This window comes from Hemitrygon akajei, chromosome 3 (assembly GCF_048418815.1).
Source record: "Hemitrygon akajei chromosome 3, sHemAka1.3, whole genome shotgun sequence".
In the NCBI taxonomy this organism is placed as follows: domain Eukaryota; kingdom Metazoa; phylum Chordata; class Chondrichthyes; order Myliobatiformes; family Dasyatidae; genus Hemitrygon; species Hemitrygon akajei.
Window position 1 is genome coordinate 131,609,958 of NC_133126.1, and position 14,974 is coordinate 131,624,931.

Consider the following 14,974-nt stretch of genomic DNA (forward strand, 5'->3'; position numbering starts at 1 on the left):
AAGTGAACAAGTTTGGAGGGAAGAGAGGGAGAGTACAAAAATGCTGATCTTTCTTTTTGCTCTGGATAGGTGTTTGAGAGAGGGACTTGTGTAGCCTCACACATTGATCTGAATGCCTCTCTTCAAAGTCAGGAGCATACTCAGACTTAACAGCTTGAGAATTTCACTTCTACCTAGGTTCTAAGGGGAATTGTAGTCTTGAGAGAATAAATAGGAGGAGGAAAACTAAATTTATGTTGCATTCTAAACTCATTCTCCAAGTGATCAAAGACTGGCATTCTCTGCATAGAGGCCTTAAACCTGAGGCCTACTTGGGGTATAAATCCCAAGGTAAACTAATTTTAATGCAGCCTATATATGAATTGTTATGGCACATTAAGCAGTCATGCAAAAACAGCATCCAGCACAGTCATAGATTAGAAATTACTTCTGTGCAATGTAAAGTATCTCTCATGAGCTCATTGCTCTTGAGGTATGATATCATCCACACATGTTAGACACATTCATTTCTTACCATAAGTATGAAGTCCTGCCTCAGTCGGCAATAAAGACCTGTAGAACAGAACAGAACAGAAAGCTAGTGGTAATTTATTAACCCCAGATGCTAAATGTTCCACATGAGAGACTAAGTAAAAATATACCATGCCGTTAACTTTTCCATAAATTCATAATTGCATTCAGATTATTGTAAATCAAATCCACATGCAAACAATTTTGATGCATTAAATTACTTATTATAAAAAACGTTGATAAAACAAGCCAGTTCGTAGAATATTTGCAAATATTTTGCACTTCTACACATTTGTCAGGTACACATTAATAAATTGACTAATGATATTCTCAGGAGTATTTGTACAATCTAATTTCAAATATTTTAGAAAATGCTAAAACTATACTAAATGATTTCCTCAGAGGGAAGAGTGTTAAAAGGGCAAGTACATTTATTTATAACCTTTCTATACTGTAAGAATATCTGACTGCAGCATACTATTAAATTAATTATGAAAAATTTTGTATAAACTAGCCACCAAATAACAAATTTGCTGACTGACAACTTAATCTATTTTGACAGCATTGGTTGAGGATGAATTTTGGATAGGACATGAATGGAACCGTTTTTTTTTCATATTATGCCCTGTGGTCTTTTGTCGACTTGAAGGACAGACATGTGATTCAGCAACACATCAGAACAAAAGTGAAGGATAATTTTAGTCTAACTGCTGTCTAATGCTGCTGTCGGTCACTCATTTGACACTCCGCCTGATTTGATTTTCAGAATTCTACTAGGCAGTATGTTAAATCAGGGTAGCAAACATAAGCTACACATTTTGTCTAGAGTTTGCTCTAGCAATGGTACACTTTTGCATATAACAAGTTGAAGTAGTGTTTTTTTTTCCAATCCACTACTATAGGCTCTAAAGTGATGTCATTAACCTACAATATAGGTACCTGGGGTAAAATTGGTCCTTGGTGGTAGCAGAAAACATATAATTGCACGTCCACATCAATTTACACATCATGCCTAGGGATCTTCTTCATCAGCGTCAATGGCAAAGGAAATCAGAATGATTGAAAACCAGGTTAATGATGCATCACAGTTCATTTCTAACCATTGCCAAAGATCTATTTATTTTAAATTGAACAAGTTCTTCTAGAAAATGGAAAATTGAGAAAATACAAACGCTGGAAAGCAGAAGGTAAAACAGAACATAATCAAAAATACATACAAGTCAGGCAGCATCTGTGAAGAGAGAGACAGAGTTGACAGTTTCAGGTATTTTATTGATGTGCCTACTTTTATTGGAATTTGTCACACTGAAAATTCTCCATAGACGCACTTTTTGGTGAGTATCCACCCTCTTACACTGCATGGAATTGAGTCTCAGCCATCACATTTCTCCCCAGAGATAAATCGAAGTTGGCTGCCAAAGTTCATCAAAAGCATTGAACTGGAAAAGTAAGAGACTGCCGATGCTGGAATCTGGAGTACAAAAATGAAGTGCTGAAAGGACTCCACAGATCATTAGAAGAGCTGAGCTGTCCACTACACCATTGGCTACATACTGTACATAATTGTTTTTTTTACAATGGGCTTTTGTTTTTACAAACTCGGAATTTCCAAAAGTACTTTAGAGACAATGCTTTTGAAATGTGGTCATAATTGCAGTGAAGGATATATAATTAATAATATGTGCAGATAAATCGCTGACAAATTAGAATATCATATTAGTCATACAATCTGTTAGTTTTCAGATAACTAATGGCCAAAACACTGTAAATAGCTCCCAAGTTCTTCAAAATAATGCCATGGAATGTTTATGTTCATCTGAGAGAGCAGTTGAACATCTCCTCTGTAAGATGACATGCCAATGGTTTTCCATGGCACTGCTTTTTGATATATGGAGCCTGGGAACACTAAAACACAGATGAAAGGTTATGTATTTATCTTTCACATTTGTTTTGTTGAAACCAAAACTGTATGCAATGTTCATTGTCACTGGTTAATCAGTGTAATTTGTGCTTGTGTAGCAATCTAATATGGATCATTGATGGAGGCTCATGGCCTGTTAAGTTTATTCCCCTTACGCCATATTTATTTTTCCTAATCCAGTGTTGCCTGAATTTTTTTTCTTTTGGAAGCTGAGTACTTATAATCCACTGGATCTTCCAAAGCCTGAAATTTTATCAAAGTTTAAGTGCATCATCGACAATGAAAACATGTGCTTCTCTGATAGAACAAAAAATGCAGACCTAAGACCCAAAAGAACAATTTGAAAGCCTCTTCATAGATTATTAAACAAGTTTGTTTTCAAGAGGTCAGGCACATACTATATTGCTAGGAAAGGAATTTGTACTTAAGGTACTTAATAAATATTACACTCTCTCAGCTTCCCAGCTCTATGCTGAAAATGTGTGAAATACATGGCTCTAATAAACGCTGGAGATTAAGATTTCTAGTTTTAGATTCGTGACCAAATGGGTATTTAATATGAATGTGGCCTGATTTCAGGAGGAGGAGATTAGAATCACCAAAAATGCATTTCATATACCTTATAGACATGCAGAGATTTCACAAAATAGATGTGAATTGTCTTATGTGGCTGTTAACAGAATTGAAGCAAGAAATAGAAACAGATAAAGAAGTTGCTTTGTTGACAGCACTAATGATGTATTATGCCTTTAACTGGATTTGTGAATGAACTGCATATGTTTTAATATTGGCTAAATATTGTGTTTCATTGTATCAATTAGGAATGCAGTCATTTCTGTAGGAAATTGTACTTAGCATGGAAGCTGGAAAAATGGCTACTCCTATCCATGCTCTGTTTACAAAGAATGCACCTACATAACCCATAGTTTTGTATCATTTATTGTGCTTAAGCATACAGAGATATATAGCTTTCTCTCACCAACAATCCTTAGTTGTCCTTATTCATAATTGGGGATAACATTTCATGCAATTCCCAGCTTCTATTGTTTTTCAAATATGTAGAGTTAGAACTCAGGGGAGTTGAATTATTTCACATTCTGTTTATTGATTTGTCCCTGAATCATATGGACCTGAGCTTAGGCACACCATTAGTTTTCCAAAACACTAGAAAATCTACAGATTCTGGAAATCCAAATCAACACAAGCAGGCCAGGCAGCAACTATGGACAAGAATAAACAATCAACATTTTGGGCTGAGACCCTTCATCAGGACTGAAATTTATTGGTTTTCCAATATTGTTCGTTCTCTTGCTTTCATTTTGGTTGGGTCTTTGACCACCTGGAGCAAAACAGTTGAAGCTAATTCTATAAGCAACTGATGTTTACACAGATCAACTCTCCTGCACAAGTAACCACACAGAAAACAGGAATAAATTTTCCTTAACTCAGAAATACAGAGATGCCTAGCTGAGCATAGCATTTTTGCACTGATCGGGGACTTTCATTTCAATGGGTGCTCGTACTGAGACATCAGAAGATATAAATAACAGCTCTAAATGGGATTGGAAAGATTAATTACAAATTTTAACAACATATATATTAAATACTCATATCAGCAAAATGAAAAAATATTAGTAACACTGAAACAGTGAAAGAATATTCAGTGCATTCTTAAAAGTGTGACATTTAATCATAGTATTTATTCACAAGGCACTTTTGGTTACCAATTCATTCTTTGTCCTTCATTGGAACTGAACTTCAGAAATGGCATCAACATGCCTGTTTCATCATGTCACACATATTTGGTTCAGATTTAAAAGAAAGAGATTTTACACCTGTAAATTTATGATTTTAGGACCAAGTGATGAAAAAATCAAATCGTCATTATTAGCACGCTAATGTCAAAGAACACATTCATTCTCTCGACAAATTTAGGTCAGCTGCCACATTGTATTTCCATAGCACATCAAAGTAAATGGCCTATGGCACTTTTCTACATCCAGTGATGTAATCTGCATCAGATCAATAGATTTTCATTTCATTAGACCAGCATACATCAAATCTATACTATTGTTTATGGAGGGCACCTGAGTTGCAACTGAAACCCATCTACGGCTCTGTCATGGATGTATTCCATTTTCCCACCGGAGAGGTTGGCCAATATTCCACGTAACATATGCTGTCCTTTTTTATTTTGCTTTCAGCTACAGCTAAAATCTCAGAGCCAAAGTAATTTGTTTATTATGTGCTTTCTCTTCAGAATTATCAGCAAGACCATCGTGAGTTTGACCCATGCAAAATGTCATTTTTTTCAAGGTATGGAGATGAGTGTTAAGCTTATCCATAGATAATGAAGTGGCTTACTATATGTTTATGATGCTGTTTTACAAAAACTATTGCTTAAAAAAGGAGAATTTGCTGTAGGAAAACAACGTAACAACGTAAAGAAAGGGGCTTCCCTTTGTCCACTATCAACTCTGCCCTCCATCACGTCTCCCATATTTCACACACCTCTGCCCTCACCCCATCCTCCTGCCAGCCCACCAGGGATCCCCCTGCCACCCCGGACCTCACCTATCACCCTACCAGCCTACAGATCCAACGTATAATCCTCCACAACTTCCGCCAACTCCTAGAGGATCCCACCACCAGCCACATCTTCCCCTCACCCCCACTCTTGGCTTTCCGCAGGGATCGCTCCCTACGCAACTCCCTTGTCCATTCATTCCCCCCCTATCTCTCCCCACCGACCTCCCTCGGGCACTCATCCCTGCAAGTGGAAGAAGTGCTACACCTGCCCCCACACTTCTTCCCTCACCACCATCCTAGGCCCCAGACAGTCCTTTCAGGTGAGGCACCACTTCACCTGCGAGTCAACTGGGGTGATATACTGTATCCGGTGCTCCCGATGTGGCCATTTATACACTGGGGAGACCCGCCGCAGACTGGGAGACCGTTTCGCTGAACACCGGCACTCAGTCCTCCAGCAGTGGTGGGATCTCCCTGTGGCCACACACTTCAATTCCACAGACCACTCCCATTCCGACATGTCTGTCCATGGCCTCCTCTACCGTCAAGATGAGGCCACACGCAGGTCGATGGAGCAATACCTTATCTCCCGCCTAGGTAGTCTACTACCTGCCGGTATGAACATTCAACTCACAGACCTCTGTTGATACCCCTGCCCCCCCTTACCCCCGTCCCTATCTATAATTTTAGTCTGGTTCTCTTTCTCTCTCTCTTTTCCCCCCCTCACTACAATCTCCCCCCAGCCCTACCTTTCTTTCTCTTTTATTTCCCATAATTCTCCACCTTCCTCCTAGCCCATTTCCCTTCAGCCTATCACTTCCCAGCTCTCTACTTCATCCCTCCCCCCACTTCTTATTCCTCCTTGACCACCCCATGTTACTTCACTCCTGATGAAGGGTTTCGGCCCGAAACATCATCACTACCTCCTCCCATAGATGCTGTCTGGCCTGCTGAGTTCTGCCAGCATTTTGTGTTTTTTATCATTTTTAAGTGATGTTAAGTGTATCACCTCTTCATGGCTAAAGGCAATTTGAAATAGATAAAATAGAATTTTTTTCAAACATTATTTTATGGGTACAGCAAATGGACACAGGATCTCAAACCTAAGATGAAATCTAGAACTGATGTCTGGAAGTCACAAATGAATGACTGGGTGCTCAAACTAAATATCTGGGGAAACAGTGGAGGTGAATAGTTTGGAACTGGAAAGAGAAGTGGGGGTATTGTAAGTTATTTTTGGATGAATGAAATAAGATGGGCCAAGGGATGTCTTCCTTTTGAAATGCTGAAGATTATCCAATCCAACTTTAGATTAAACTGTATTTTCTTAAGTAGAACTGATTACATAGCGGAATCTTTGTGGAATTTATCATCTATCACTTGTAATGACAGCTTAAGCTTGATGCTTGGAAAACATTAGATGATTTGAATAACAGCAGCTGGTTTGTAAAAGATTAAAGTTCTCAAGCCACTTAATAATTTGGCACTTGTGTTTTCTTTTATTAAATTTTATGTAGTTTTTCAATTGGATTAGATTCCTCAAATTTATAACAGACACAAAGGAGACAGTAGTCTCCACTGTTCCTGGCGCTAAAAGAAATTGATTATTAGAGTATATAAATACTATAAATCAGTGGTTGGGCCCCAGCTGGGGTAGCTTTCAATTTGGTGTATTGCTTATTCAGAATGATGCAGCCTTGGGGAGGGTAGAGAAAAATCTACCAAGAAAATATTCAGATTTTAGAGATTTGGAAGGATGTGGTTGTTTTGCCTCAAGCAGAGGAGGTAAAGAGTAGAATTAATGGAAATTTTCAAAAATATTCAGAGTTTTGATAGACAAAATGAGAAAAAAAATTGTTTTAACTGTCAGGTAAGTTTGTAAGCAAACCCTCTATTTGAAGGTGATGGGCATAAGAACAAGGGAGGAAATGAAAAATATTCTTTTGATGTAATTTATTAGCGTTTGGAACTGATAGTCTCGAAGGGTAATGGAAGCAGGCTCAATAGTATCTTCACAATAGAAATGGCCATATAGTTGAAATAGACATTCACAGAAACTTGTAAAAAGGGAATGGGAATAGAATTAATTGGATAGCCCTTACGAAGAAACAGCAAACAGAGGAAGCGCTGAATCACCCGCTTCTATAATCTTGTGTTAATCTTAAATAGTGCCAGGTTGTTCCTTCCACTCTGAATTTCTCTCCTACTTTTTGGAGGACTAATTTGGCCCTGATTCCACTCTTCCGCTTGAGATCCCAGCTAAAGCTGATAACTCACCTCAAGAGTGTCCTCAAAAGTGCACGGTACAGTTTGTTGTACCTGGATAATGTATTCACAGGAAAAACATAAATTTATTTTTGATTATAGTAGTGACATTAAAGAGAATCTAAAGTACAGTAGAAAATGAATATTAAAGACCATACTCCAAGCCATTGCTGGAGACACAGTAGATTGAGAAAGCACTTAATTTGTCATATAAATCCATAATGGTTTGAGAAATAAAGATATTACACTACCAATTAATTTACAATGAGTAAAGAAACCAAAGTGGTCCCAAACCCTCTTCTTTACCTCTTTATTATTGACTGCACTATGATCTCATGTAGACCAGTTTCCTCAATATTAGTCATTATATTTACTCTTATCTTCCTCTTACATGCTCCTACATTCCAAAGTAAGCCAGTAAGTATCATTCAACTTACAGAAAAGAAATTATTGCCATGAAGAGGAAGCCGAGTCAATTTACCAGAATGATGGATGAAATGCAAGATTATAGAAGATAATACAAATTGGTATTATTCTCCTTGGAGCACAGAAATTAATGAATGACCACCTTTGAAGGGGCATCTTAAACATTGGCAAGGTGTATTATACCCAGTAATAAGCTTCACACAAGTACAAATAACTTACTTATGGCCCGTTTCCATATCAATTTTTTTTGACCAGTAGGGGTTGTTAGCCCTGAGCTGAACCTCCGAACCTGGAGAACTGGTGGACCACTTTTAGTCTGGTCTCCACCCTTTGACCTGTTTGGCATGGGTGACCCCACCAAGAATCGAAGCACAAGGCCCTAACTCCAACCAACATAGCTCTCTGGGTCACTGCAGCATGCAAGCCTCCAAACCCTATGACTAAGTTGTGGTCCTCTTGGAGGAAGTACAAATAAATATAGTTAATAACATGGATGGGATCCATTATCCTGATTGCCAAGCATTTCCCCACAAATTAAGCATGGCTCCCAGTAGAGTTTTACAACAGTAATATCAATGTCTGCTGCTCACGCAGCACAGGCAAATTTAACTTCCACGCTACTACACCTGATGGCAGTAAATTTTGAGATTTTAAGAGCTCTACAGGGATATTTGGCAGCTATTTTCACATTTCAGGAAGATAGAAAAGTTGAATTAACTCACTGAAGTTGTAAGAAGCAAGTGTGCTTTACAGTGAGAGCAGAATTAGAAATCAAGTGAAATAATCAGGACATGAAACTTGTACTAAAAGGGGGGGGGGGTGAAGAAAATGAGCCTTCTGCTATTTAAACATCTGCTAGTTTATTTGTAATTATTCAGTGGATGGATCGTATACTGCATTATGTTCAGTGTTGGGATTTTGAAACAGGTCTAATTTTTAGTGCTGCGTACTGCCCTTACAATAGTAAAGCTGTGCTGAATGGTCATTTCTTATTGATTGCTTTGCCATATAATAGCCTTCAACACCAGTTTCACAGTAATTAAGAAAGACCCTTGCACCCTTAGTGGGCAAAAGGTCAACATCAAGAGCTGGTTGTTCATCCTCAGAACTGAGATTTTAAATAGGCGAGCCTAAGTTTTGACATGCTTGCAATTCTAGAGAAACAGCAGATTTCTTTTTCACATCTGAAGATCCTGTGTGATTGTGTATGAAGAATGTTCAGGGTACTGCTGGTGCTCAATGTATGTACTTGTGTCTGTGAATTCAACTTGATATGGCGTTATTTATTTTCAGGCATCTGCTTTCATAATTTGACAAGAAGGTTATGAAGTTTTGAATAAGCTCTAGTTGCGGAAAAAAAAGTGTGAAACCTATCCCTTGAATGCAGTGGTCACGCAGAGTTGCAATACATCTTGTTGTTTTTGGCAGCTTTCAGATTTCCCTGACAGATTGTCAAACATTGATACAAAAACCAATGAGACTGGTAACAATCAAGCTTTTGTTTGGACTTGGTTGTCCCTTTGTTCTCCAGTTCTTGGTCTTGGCCTGTCTTGACTCATCATTGGCCAATAGCAAGAAATGCTGATCTGTTCTTCGGCCTCCCAGCAAACGACCTGTGCAGCAATGTAAAATGAATGACTATTAATGGTATCTCCCTTATAATGATATTCTCCATTCCAGTAATCTTGCTGCAACAGAAATTAGGAACTGCATGTATGTCAATTGAAACCAGCAGCCCCTTACTTGCTACTGTAAGTTCAAGTTTAGTTAGCATTCAACCATACATGAATACCCATGAATATGCAAAACAAAATAACATTACTCCAGTGCCAACAGTCATACACAGCGCGAGACACATATAGCACATATAAGACAGCAAGCATATATAAAATAGCAAGTGCATGTAAGACAGCAGTAAAATGCAGTCACACAAAAAATATATAGCCAAAGTCCCTGAGTCCACGAATGTTGCAGCAGTCTACAGTTGAACAAAATACAGTTTGTCTTCTGCTGAGCTAACACTGAGGGGCAGTAGCGACTACAGCATAGACACCACGCCTCCATTGCCTACCCCTGGGTGACTGAATACAGCCGACACTGCAGCTTGAGGACTAGTCATCGCTACGACTGAGGCCACACAGCTCCCCACCATCCACCCACACCATTCACCAATACACCAATGAATTGGACTTGTGACATTCCACAATACCAACGTCCAAGAGGGCCTTGTGATCACAAGAAAAGCAACTAAGATGATCACTCATCTTCGCCTGCACACCTCCTTCACACACCGACAGCCCTCTGTCACTGGTAGTGTCACAATCTGCACTAAGTCCAACTCTTTCAGTTACCCTGCCAATGAGCACCTCACCGATGGGGTACACCTGCAGTACTTTAAGTTCTTAATGTCCAGCAGGGTCTAGCTGTCATAAAAAATATGACTAAAAACGACAAAAATTTCGGTAATTTCAGAATTTCAATAATTCTGACCCTGTAGAAGCCGTTGCATCCAAGCGCACAGCCATCTTACCAAAAAAGCAATTGTACTGCTGTACAATAGTCCATATTTCATGAAGATTGTAATTATCGGAAGTTGTGTACTCTGTTAAAAGGATTGAAGCTTCTATTTTAAATGGAGGAAGAAGCTGTGTAGCAGTAAATATAAAAACAACTTTTGCTTAAATTAATAACATCCATGTGAACTAATTTTCACATGGGCTAGGCGACAAATGGGTAGATGATAAAAAGCAGCTCTCAGCCACATAATCTTAGGACAATGTAATCACCAACCAAAGCTCGACTAATTCTTCCCTGCCAAAGTCTTTCCCAACCAGACAGGAAGTCACATCTGGCCAAAGAGTGGGAGCAGAACGTGGGTGTCAGGGGGCTATTGCTGGTGGTCCAAAGGATTAGGTCCAAAGTTTTGGTTTGCAGACATCCAGGTAGCAGAGCCACCTTTCCAAAATGAGTAAATGACTACTTATAGCATATAAACTTGTGACAGGTATGATCAAGACACTGTTATTTATCTCTGACCACAGCTCAGGATGTCCAGTTTATGTATGGGCCCTCGTTGTATTGAGCCAGATCCAGACTATACTAAGTATCAAAATATTTTTGCAGATATTTACTCAGACTCTGCATCCAATTATGATAAGGTTAGCAGGATGAGAGCAGATATCCCATTGCATCAGCCGATTTGCTCGATTAAAGGACTGCTTCTTCCATTTGTTCAGCTGCTGAGTAAAGTCAGCCGGATCAGTGTGACTGGATGTGCAGCCTATTTTAACCATCCAATCTATCACTCGTTCAGTTCCAGGCAGATTTAACATTACTGCTCAAATGCCAAAGTTTAATATTTCACACTGTTTTATCAGACAAAGCAAACTTTAATAAAGTGACTATTTTGCATCCATCTAACATCATTCACCATGTAAGGAAGCCCGAAAGCATTTTGCATACAGCGAGATTTACATCATTGCAGCAACGAAAGGAAATTTGGCAAACAATTCATATTCAGCAAGATCCCACACACAACAGCTTTCAGTTTTAGTGATGTTTGTTAAGAGCTAAGTGTTAGGCAAGTTGCCAGATCCCCCTGATCTTCAGTGAAAAGTATGCAGTCTTTATTGGCCATCTGAGAATGCAAGTAAGGTCCTGGGTTAATGTCTTATCCTAAAGAAGACAATACCAACAGTGCAGAGCTCCCTCAGTACTAACCTGGAGGCTAGGTGGAGTTTTGTTTTTAAGTCTCTGGGGTAAAATCTAAACTGTTGGTTTTCAGAAGCAAAAATGCTCCCAGAGTTAAGGATGAATGACAAAGTGAAATATAGGTTCTCTTCCCTGCAGCCAGAAAATTATAGATATTTATCACTGCAGCCTAATTGACTTCACAGTTATCAAGTAGCTGTATTGACCATATTGACAAGATTTTCTTAAGTATCTTATTTATAACATTTACATATTATAAGTACTAATATAGACCGAAGTTAAACATAGCATTTTTAAGAAACTAAACATCCCAATTATTGTGACAAGCTGCTAGCAGTGCGATTTCAGACAAGTCATCTCAATACTTTTCCCTTTCCTGGCTTTTTTGGTACCATGCACAGTGGCCAAGGAATGAAATTAGGAAGCCCTGCTGTTTCCAGGGGCTAGCTCAACATAGGCAATTTCCAATAATATTTCATTCAGTAGGTGCCTGTAATATGGAAACATATTTGAAGATCCAGTGGGGATGAAACATAAGACATGGATTATGAGTAAACACATTAAACGTTTATTTACAGACAAGCAGTAAAACACTCAACCAAACATCTAAATCAAACAAGTACTCATTTAAGTCACCCTAAGTTACAAAAAGTACAACACTAGACATTCAGTAATACTTCAAACTCAACAGGTACTTCATTATGTCTCCCCAAGTTACACAACTACAAAACTGAACATTCAACAAATAGATATTTAACTAATTGTGTGCATAGGGCCACCAATGTCTGAGCACTTTCCCAATGGTTCTCCAGCACTGGTCGCAACCTCAGTGTGAAGATGAGCACTCGCAGACAAAGAAAAGAGAGGGAGTCTCTTGCACATGCTATTCTTATACTCCTGAGGCGTCCGGAACTGAAACCAATGCCGTGGCGCACTACGCAACCAATGGGAAAGAGCTGCTCCATCCATTAAACGGGCCAATCAGTGAGCGGCACAGCAGAATGGCTTTCAATTGGGAAGTAAGCTAACCCTTCACTTACAGCATCATGCCTAGGCTCAAGGCATTTCAGAACTCAAGGACTGATGCCCACGCAGGGTATAGAAATGGCTTGTTGCATTGAACTGCCAGTGCTCAGTATACTAACAAGAGTCAAACAAAAACAAGTTTTTTGGCTCAGCATGTCTCGCTCTTTCCCTTATTACCCTCTTCCCCTTAATATACGCTTTGATATTTTCTTTAATTTTCTCAGCCAGTGATGTTTCTTGCCTTCTCTTTCTGAAATGACTTGAAATTGAAAATGAATCATGTATCACAAAAAAACAGTGCTTTAAGACCAGTGTCTACACTGATAAATTTTAGGTTTGAAATTGTCCAGGTAATTAGGTTTGTATCACTGGAACAATTCATATGTTGTTTCCAGGCACATGAAACTTAATTCATCTTCAATGCTGCAAGGTTCAGTTTCACCCAGATTATTTGTGACTTCAAGGAATGTGAAAGCATGTACAGTGACAGGCTATGCATTCTGTGAAATACTGAAAGAACAGTTTATAAATTACCAGTACACAATATAAGTCCATCATTAAAACAGATCCTCCAAAAGCATAGCTTGTGGTGATACTTTGTGGATAGTTGATTTTAAAATCAGATACTGCAAAAATATCCGTAAGCCACAGGGTGGACATGTTTGCAAAATGAACCAAGGGATTTATGGCCAGTGAATAAACCAGACCTGGATTCTGATTGTCACCCACAAACAGTTTTTCTGCAAAATTATTCTGCTGATAGGTACAGATTAGAGATGTACCTACAGGACATTTTAAAAAATCCTTCATATTACAGTACGATGCCCAGGCTCAAGGCATGTCAGAACTCAAGGACTGATGCCCACACAGGGTATAGAAATAGAACATAGATTAAAATAGGCCACTAAAGGCCAAATAACCCATTATGCAATATTGGCTCTTGCAAACATATTAGTTGCTAAGCATATTGGATGTTAAACTAGTCAAGGTGGCAGTAGAAGGTGGAGGGGTCATATTTTACAAGGAGGAGAATCTGGTTCCATTGTCCTTTGGACTCTCTTGCAATGATTCCCTCCTGATAGAAGGTGGGGTGTGGACTTCATCATATCATTTACGCTTTGAGGTCAGAGAATTTTGCTGCAATGGCCTTACTATTCCAGAGCAGATATAATTCTGAGCTTGAGCCTACCGAAGGTTCCGAATAATGTTCAAAACAGATTATAGTTGTTAATCAAACCTGAAAGTTAGTTCAATATATGTGTCAGCTTTTGAGATGTTGCATTTACTGCAGAGCAGAATGGTACCAATAAGAGCAGATCTGTACACACAGGAAATGCTACAATACACTATTCCAACACTTCTCAATTGTAGAAAAAGCAAAACATTGTAAAACAGAAAAGAGCAGAAAATAGTCAGCAGTCATGCAACATCTGTAGAGGGAGTAACAGAGTAATTGTTTCAGTTTGATGAGTAATGTCATCAACCTGAAATATTAACTCGGTTTTTATCTCCACAATCACTGCTTGATGGCTGAATATTTCTTGTTAGACATGTGTTCCATTCACCAGAACTTTTAACATGATTGGGCTGAAGTAAAAGGACCAAACAAACAGCTGGATGCTTGAATAAAAGCATATTGTGCAAGGGAAAGAGGACCCCAGAATATACTTTATTAACTTTAATCAGTCGAACTTGATTTCATTGACTTCATTTTCATTCTGTCATCAGCCTTGCCAGCCAAATCCTTCAACCAACACATCAAAGTCTGGGCCACTGTCAGCATGAGGGAATGGAATTAGCTTTTCATGTCTGTGCCAAGGCTGCGAGAAATCTGTTTTACAAGCTGTATCTTGCTTTGTTAATAAAGTGTAGCCTTACCACTAGCTTTTCCATTTGCCAGAAAGTATGGGTTTTGTGCCAACATCTAGAAGTGCTTGCAAATGTCCAATCAAGGTAATCTAACATGCCTAGCAATTCTACATGTCTATAGTAGGTAATACAGCTGCACAAAAGTAATTTTACATGATTTATACAAAACACCCCACATAGTTTTTATCAGCTTTAAATTATGATTCTTTCCCTTTTATTTAAATTTAGTCATGCATTTGCATTTATAAATGATTTATCACATTTATCTTCATGCACACACATGAAAACACTTGCACACATAGATAAACGCTAGAGGGAAATGCATATTCATGAATTATAGACAGGCATTGGAGCATAAACAAGATGTAATCATTACTGAAACATTAAATGCAGGTTGTTTAGACTTTTTTTTTCATGCCTCTGCTGAGTTCCAAATAATGTATAGATAAGGACATTACAGGGGTTCGCTATAAGTTTGATGCATTTACAGTAAAATGAGCATAAATAAAACACGACTGGAAAATGTCATCAACTGGTACAGACATGCTTATAGCACTCGTACTGTGAAGCATACTGTTATCAGGCATTTCAATCAGCTTTAAAGCATGATGTACAGTTATCTTACTTAGAGAAACAGGGGAATGCCTGAAGCCACACCAGGCTGACTATTGTCCAAAATCCTTCTGGAAACATACCTTCTTTTCAGGTGCCACTTTC

The 14,974-nt window shown here is 38.6% G+C and overlaps 1 protein-coding gene across 4 annotated transcripts in view; it reads left to right on the forward strand.

The window, feature by feature from the left end:
• ppp2r3a (protein phosphatase 2, regulatory subunit B'', alpha) overlaps nucleotides 1-14,974 on the forward strand; it is a 346,067-nt gene that overhangs the window by 97,288 nt on the left and 233,805 nt on the right. For all 4 annotated transcript variants that reach the window (XM_073040814.1, XM_073040812.1, XM_073040813.1 and 1 more), the window contains one exon: nucleotides 4,692-4,747. The gene's annotated coding sequence lies outside the window, so the exon portion shown is untranslated. The remainder of the gene's footprint in view (nucleotides 1-4,691; nucleotides 4,748-14,974) is intronic.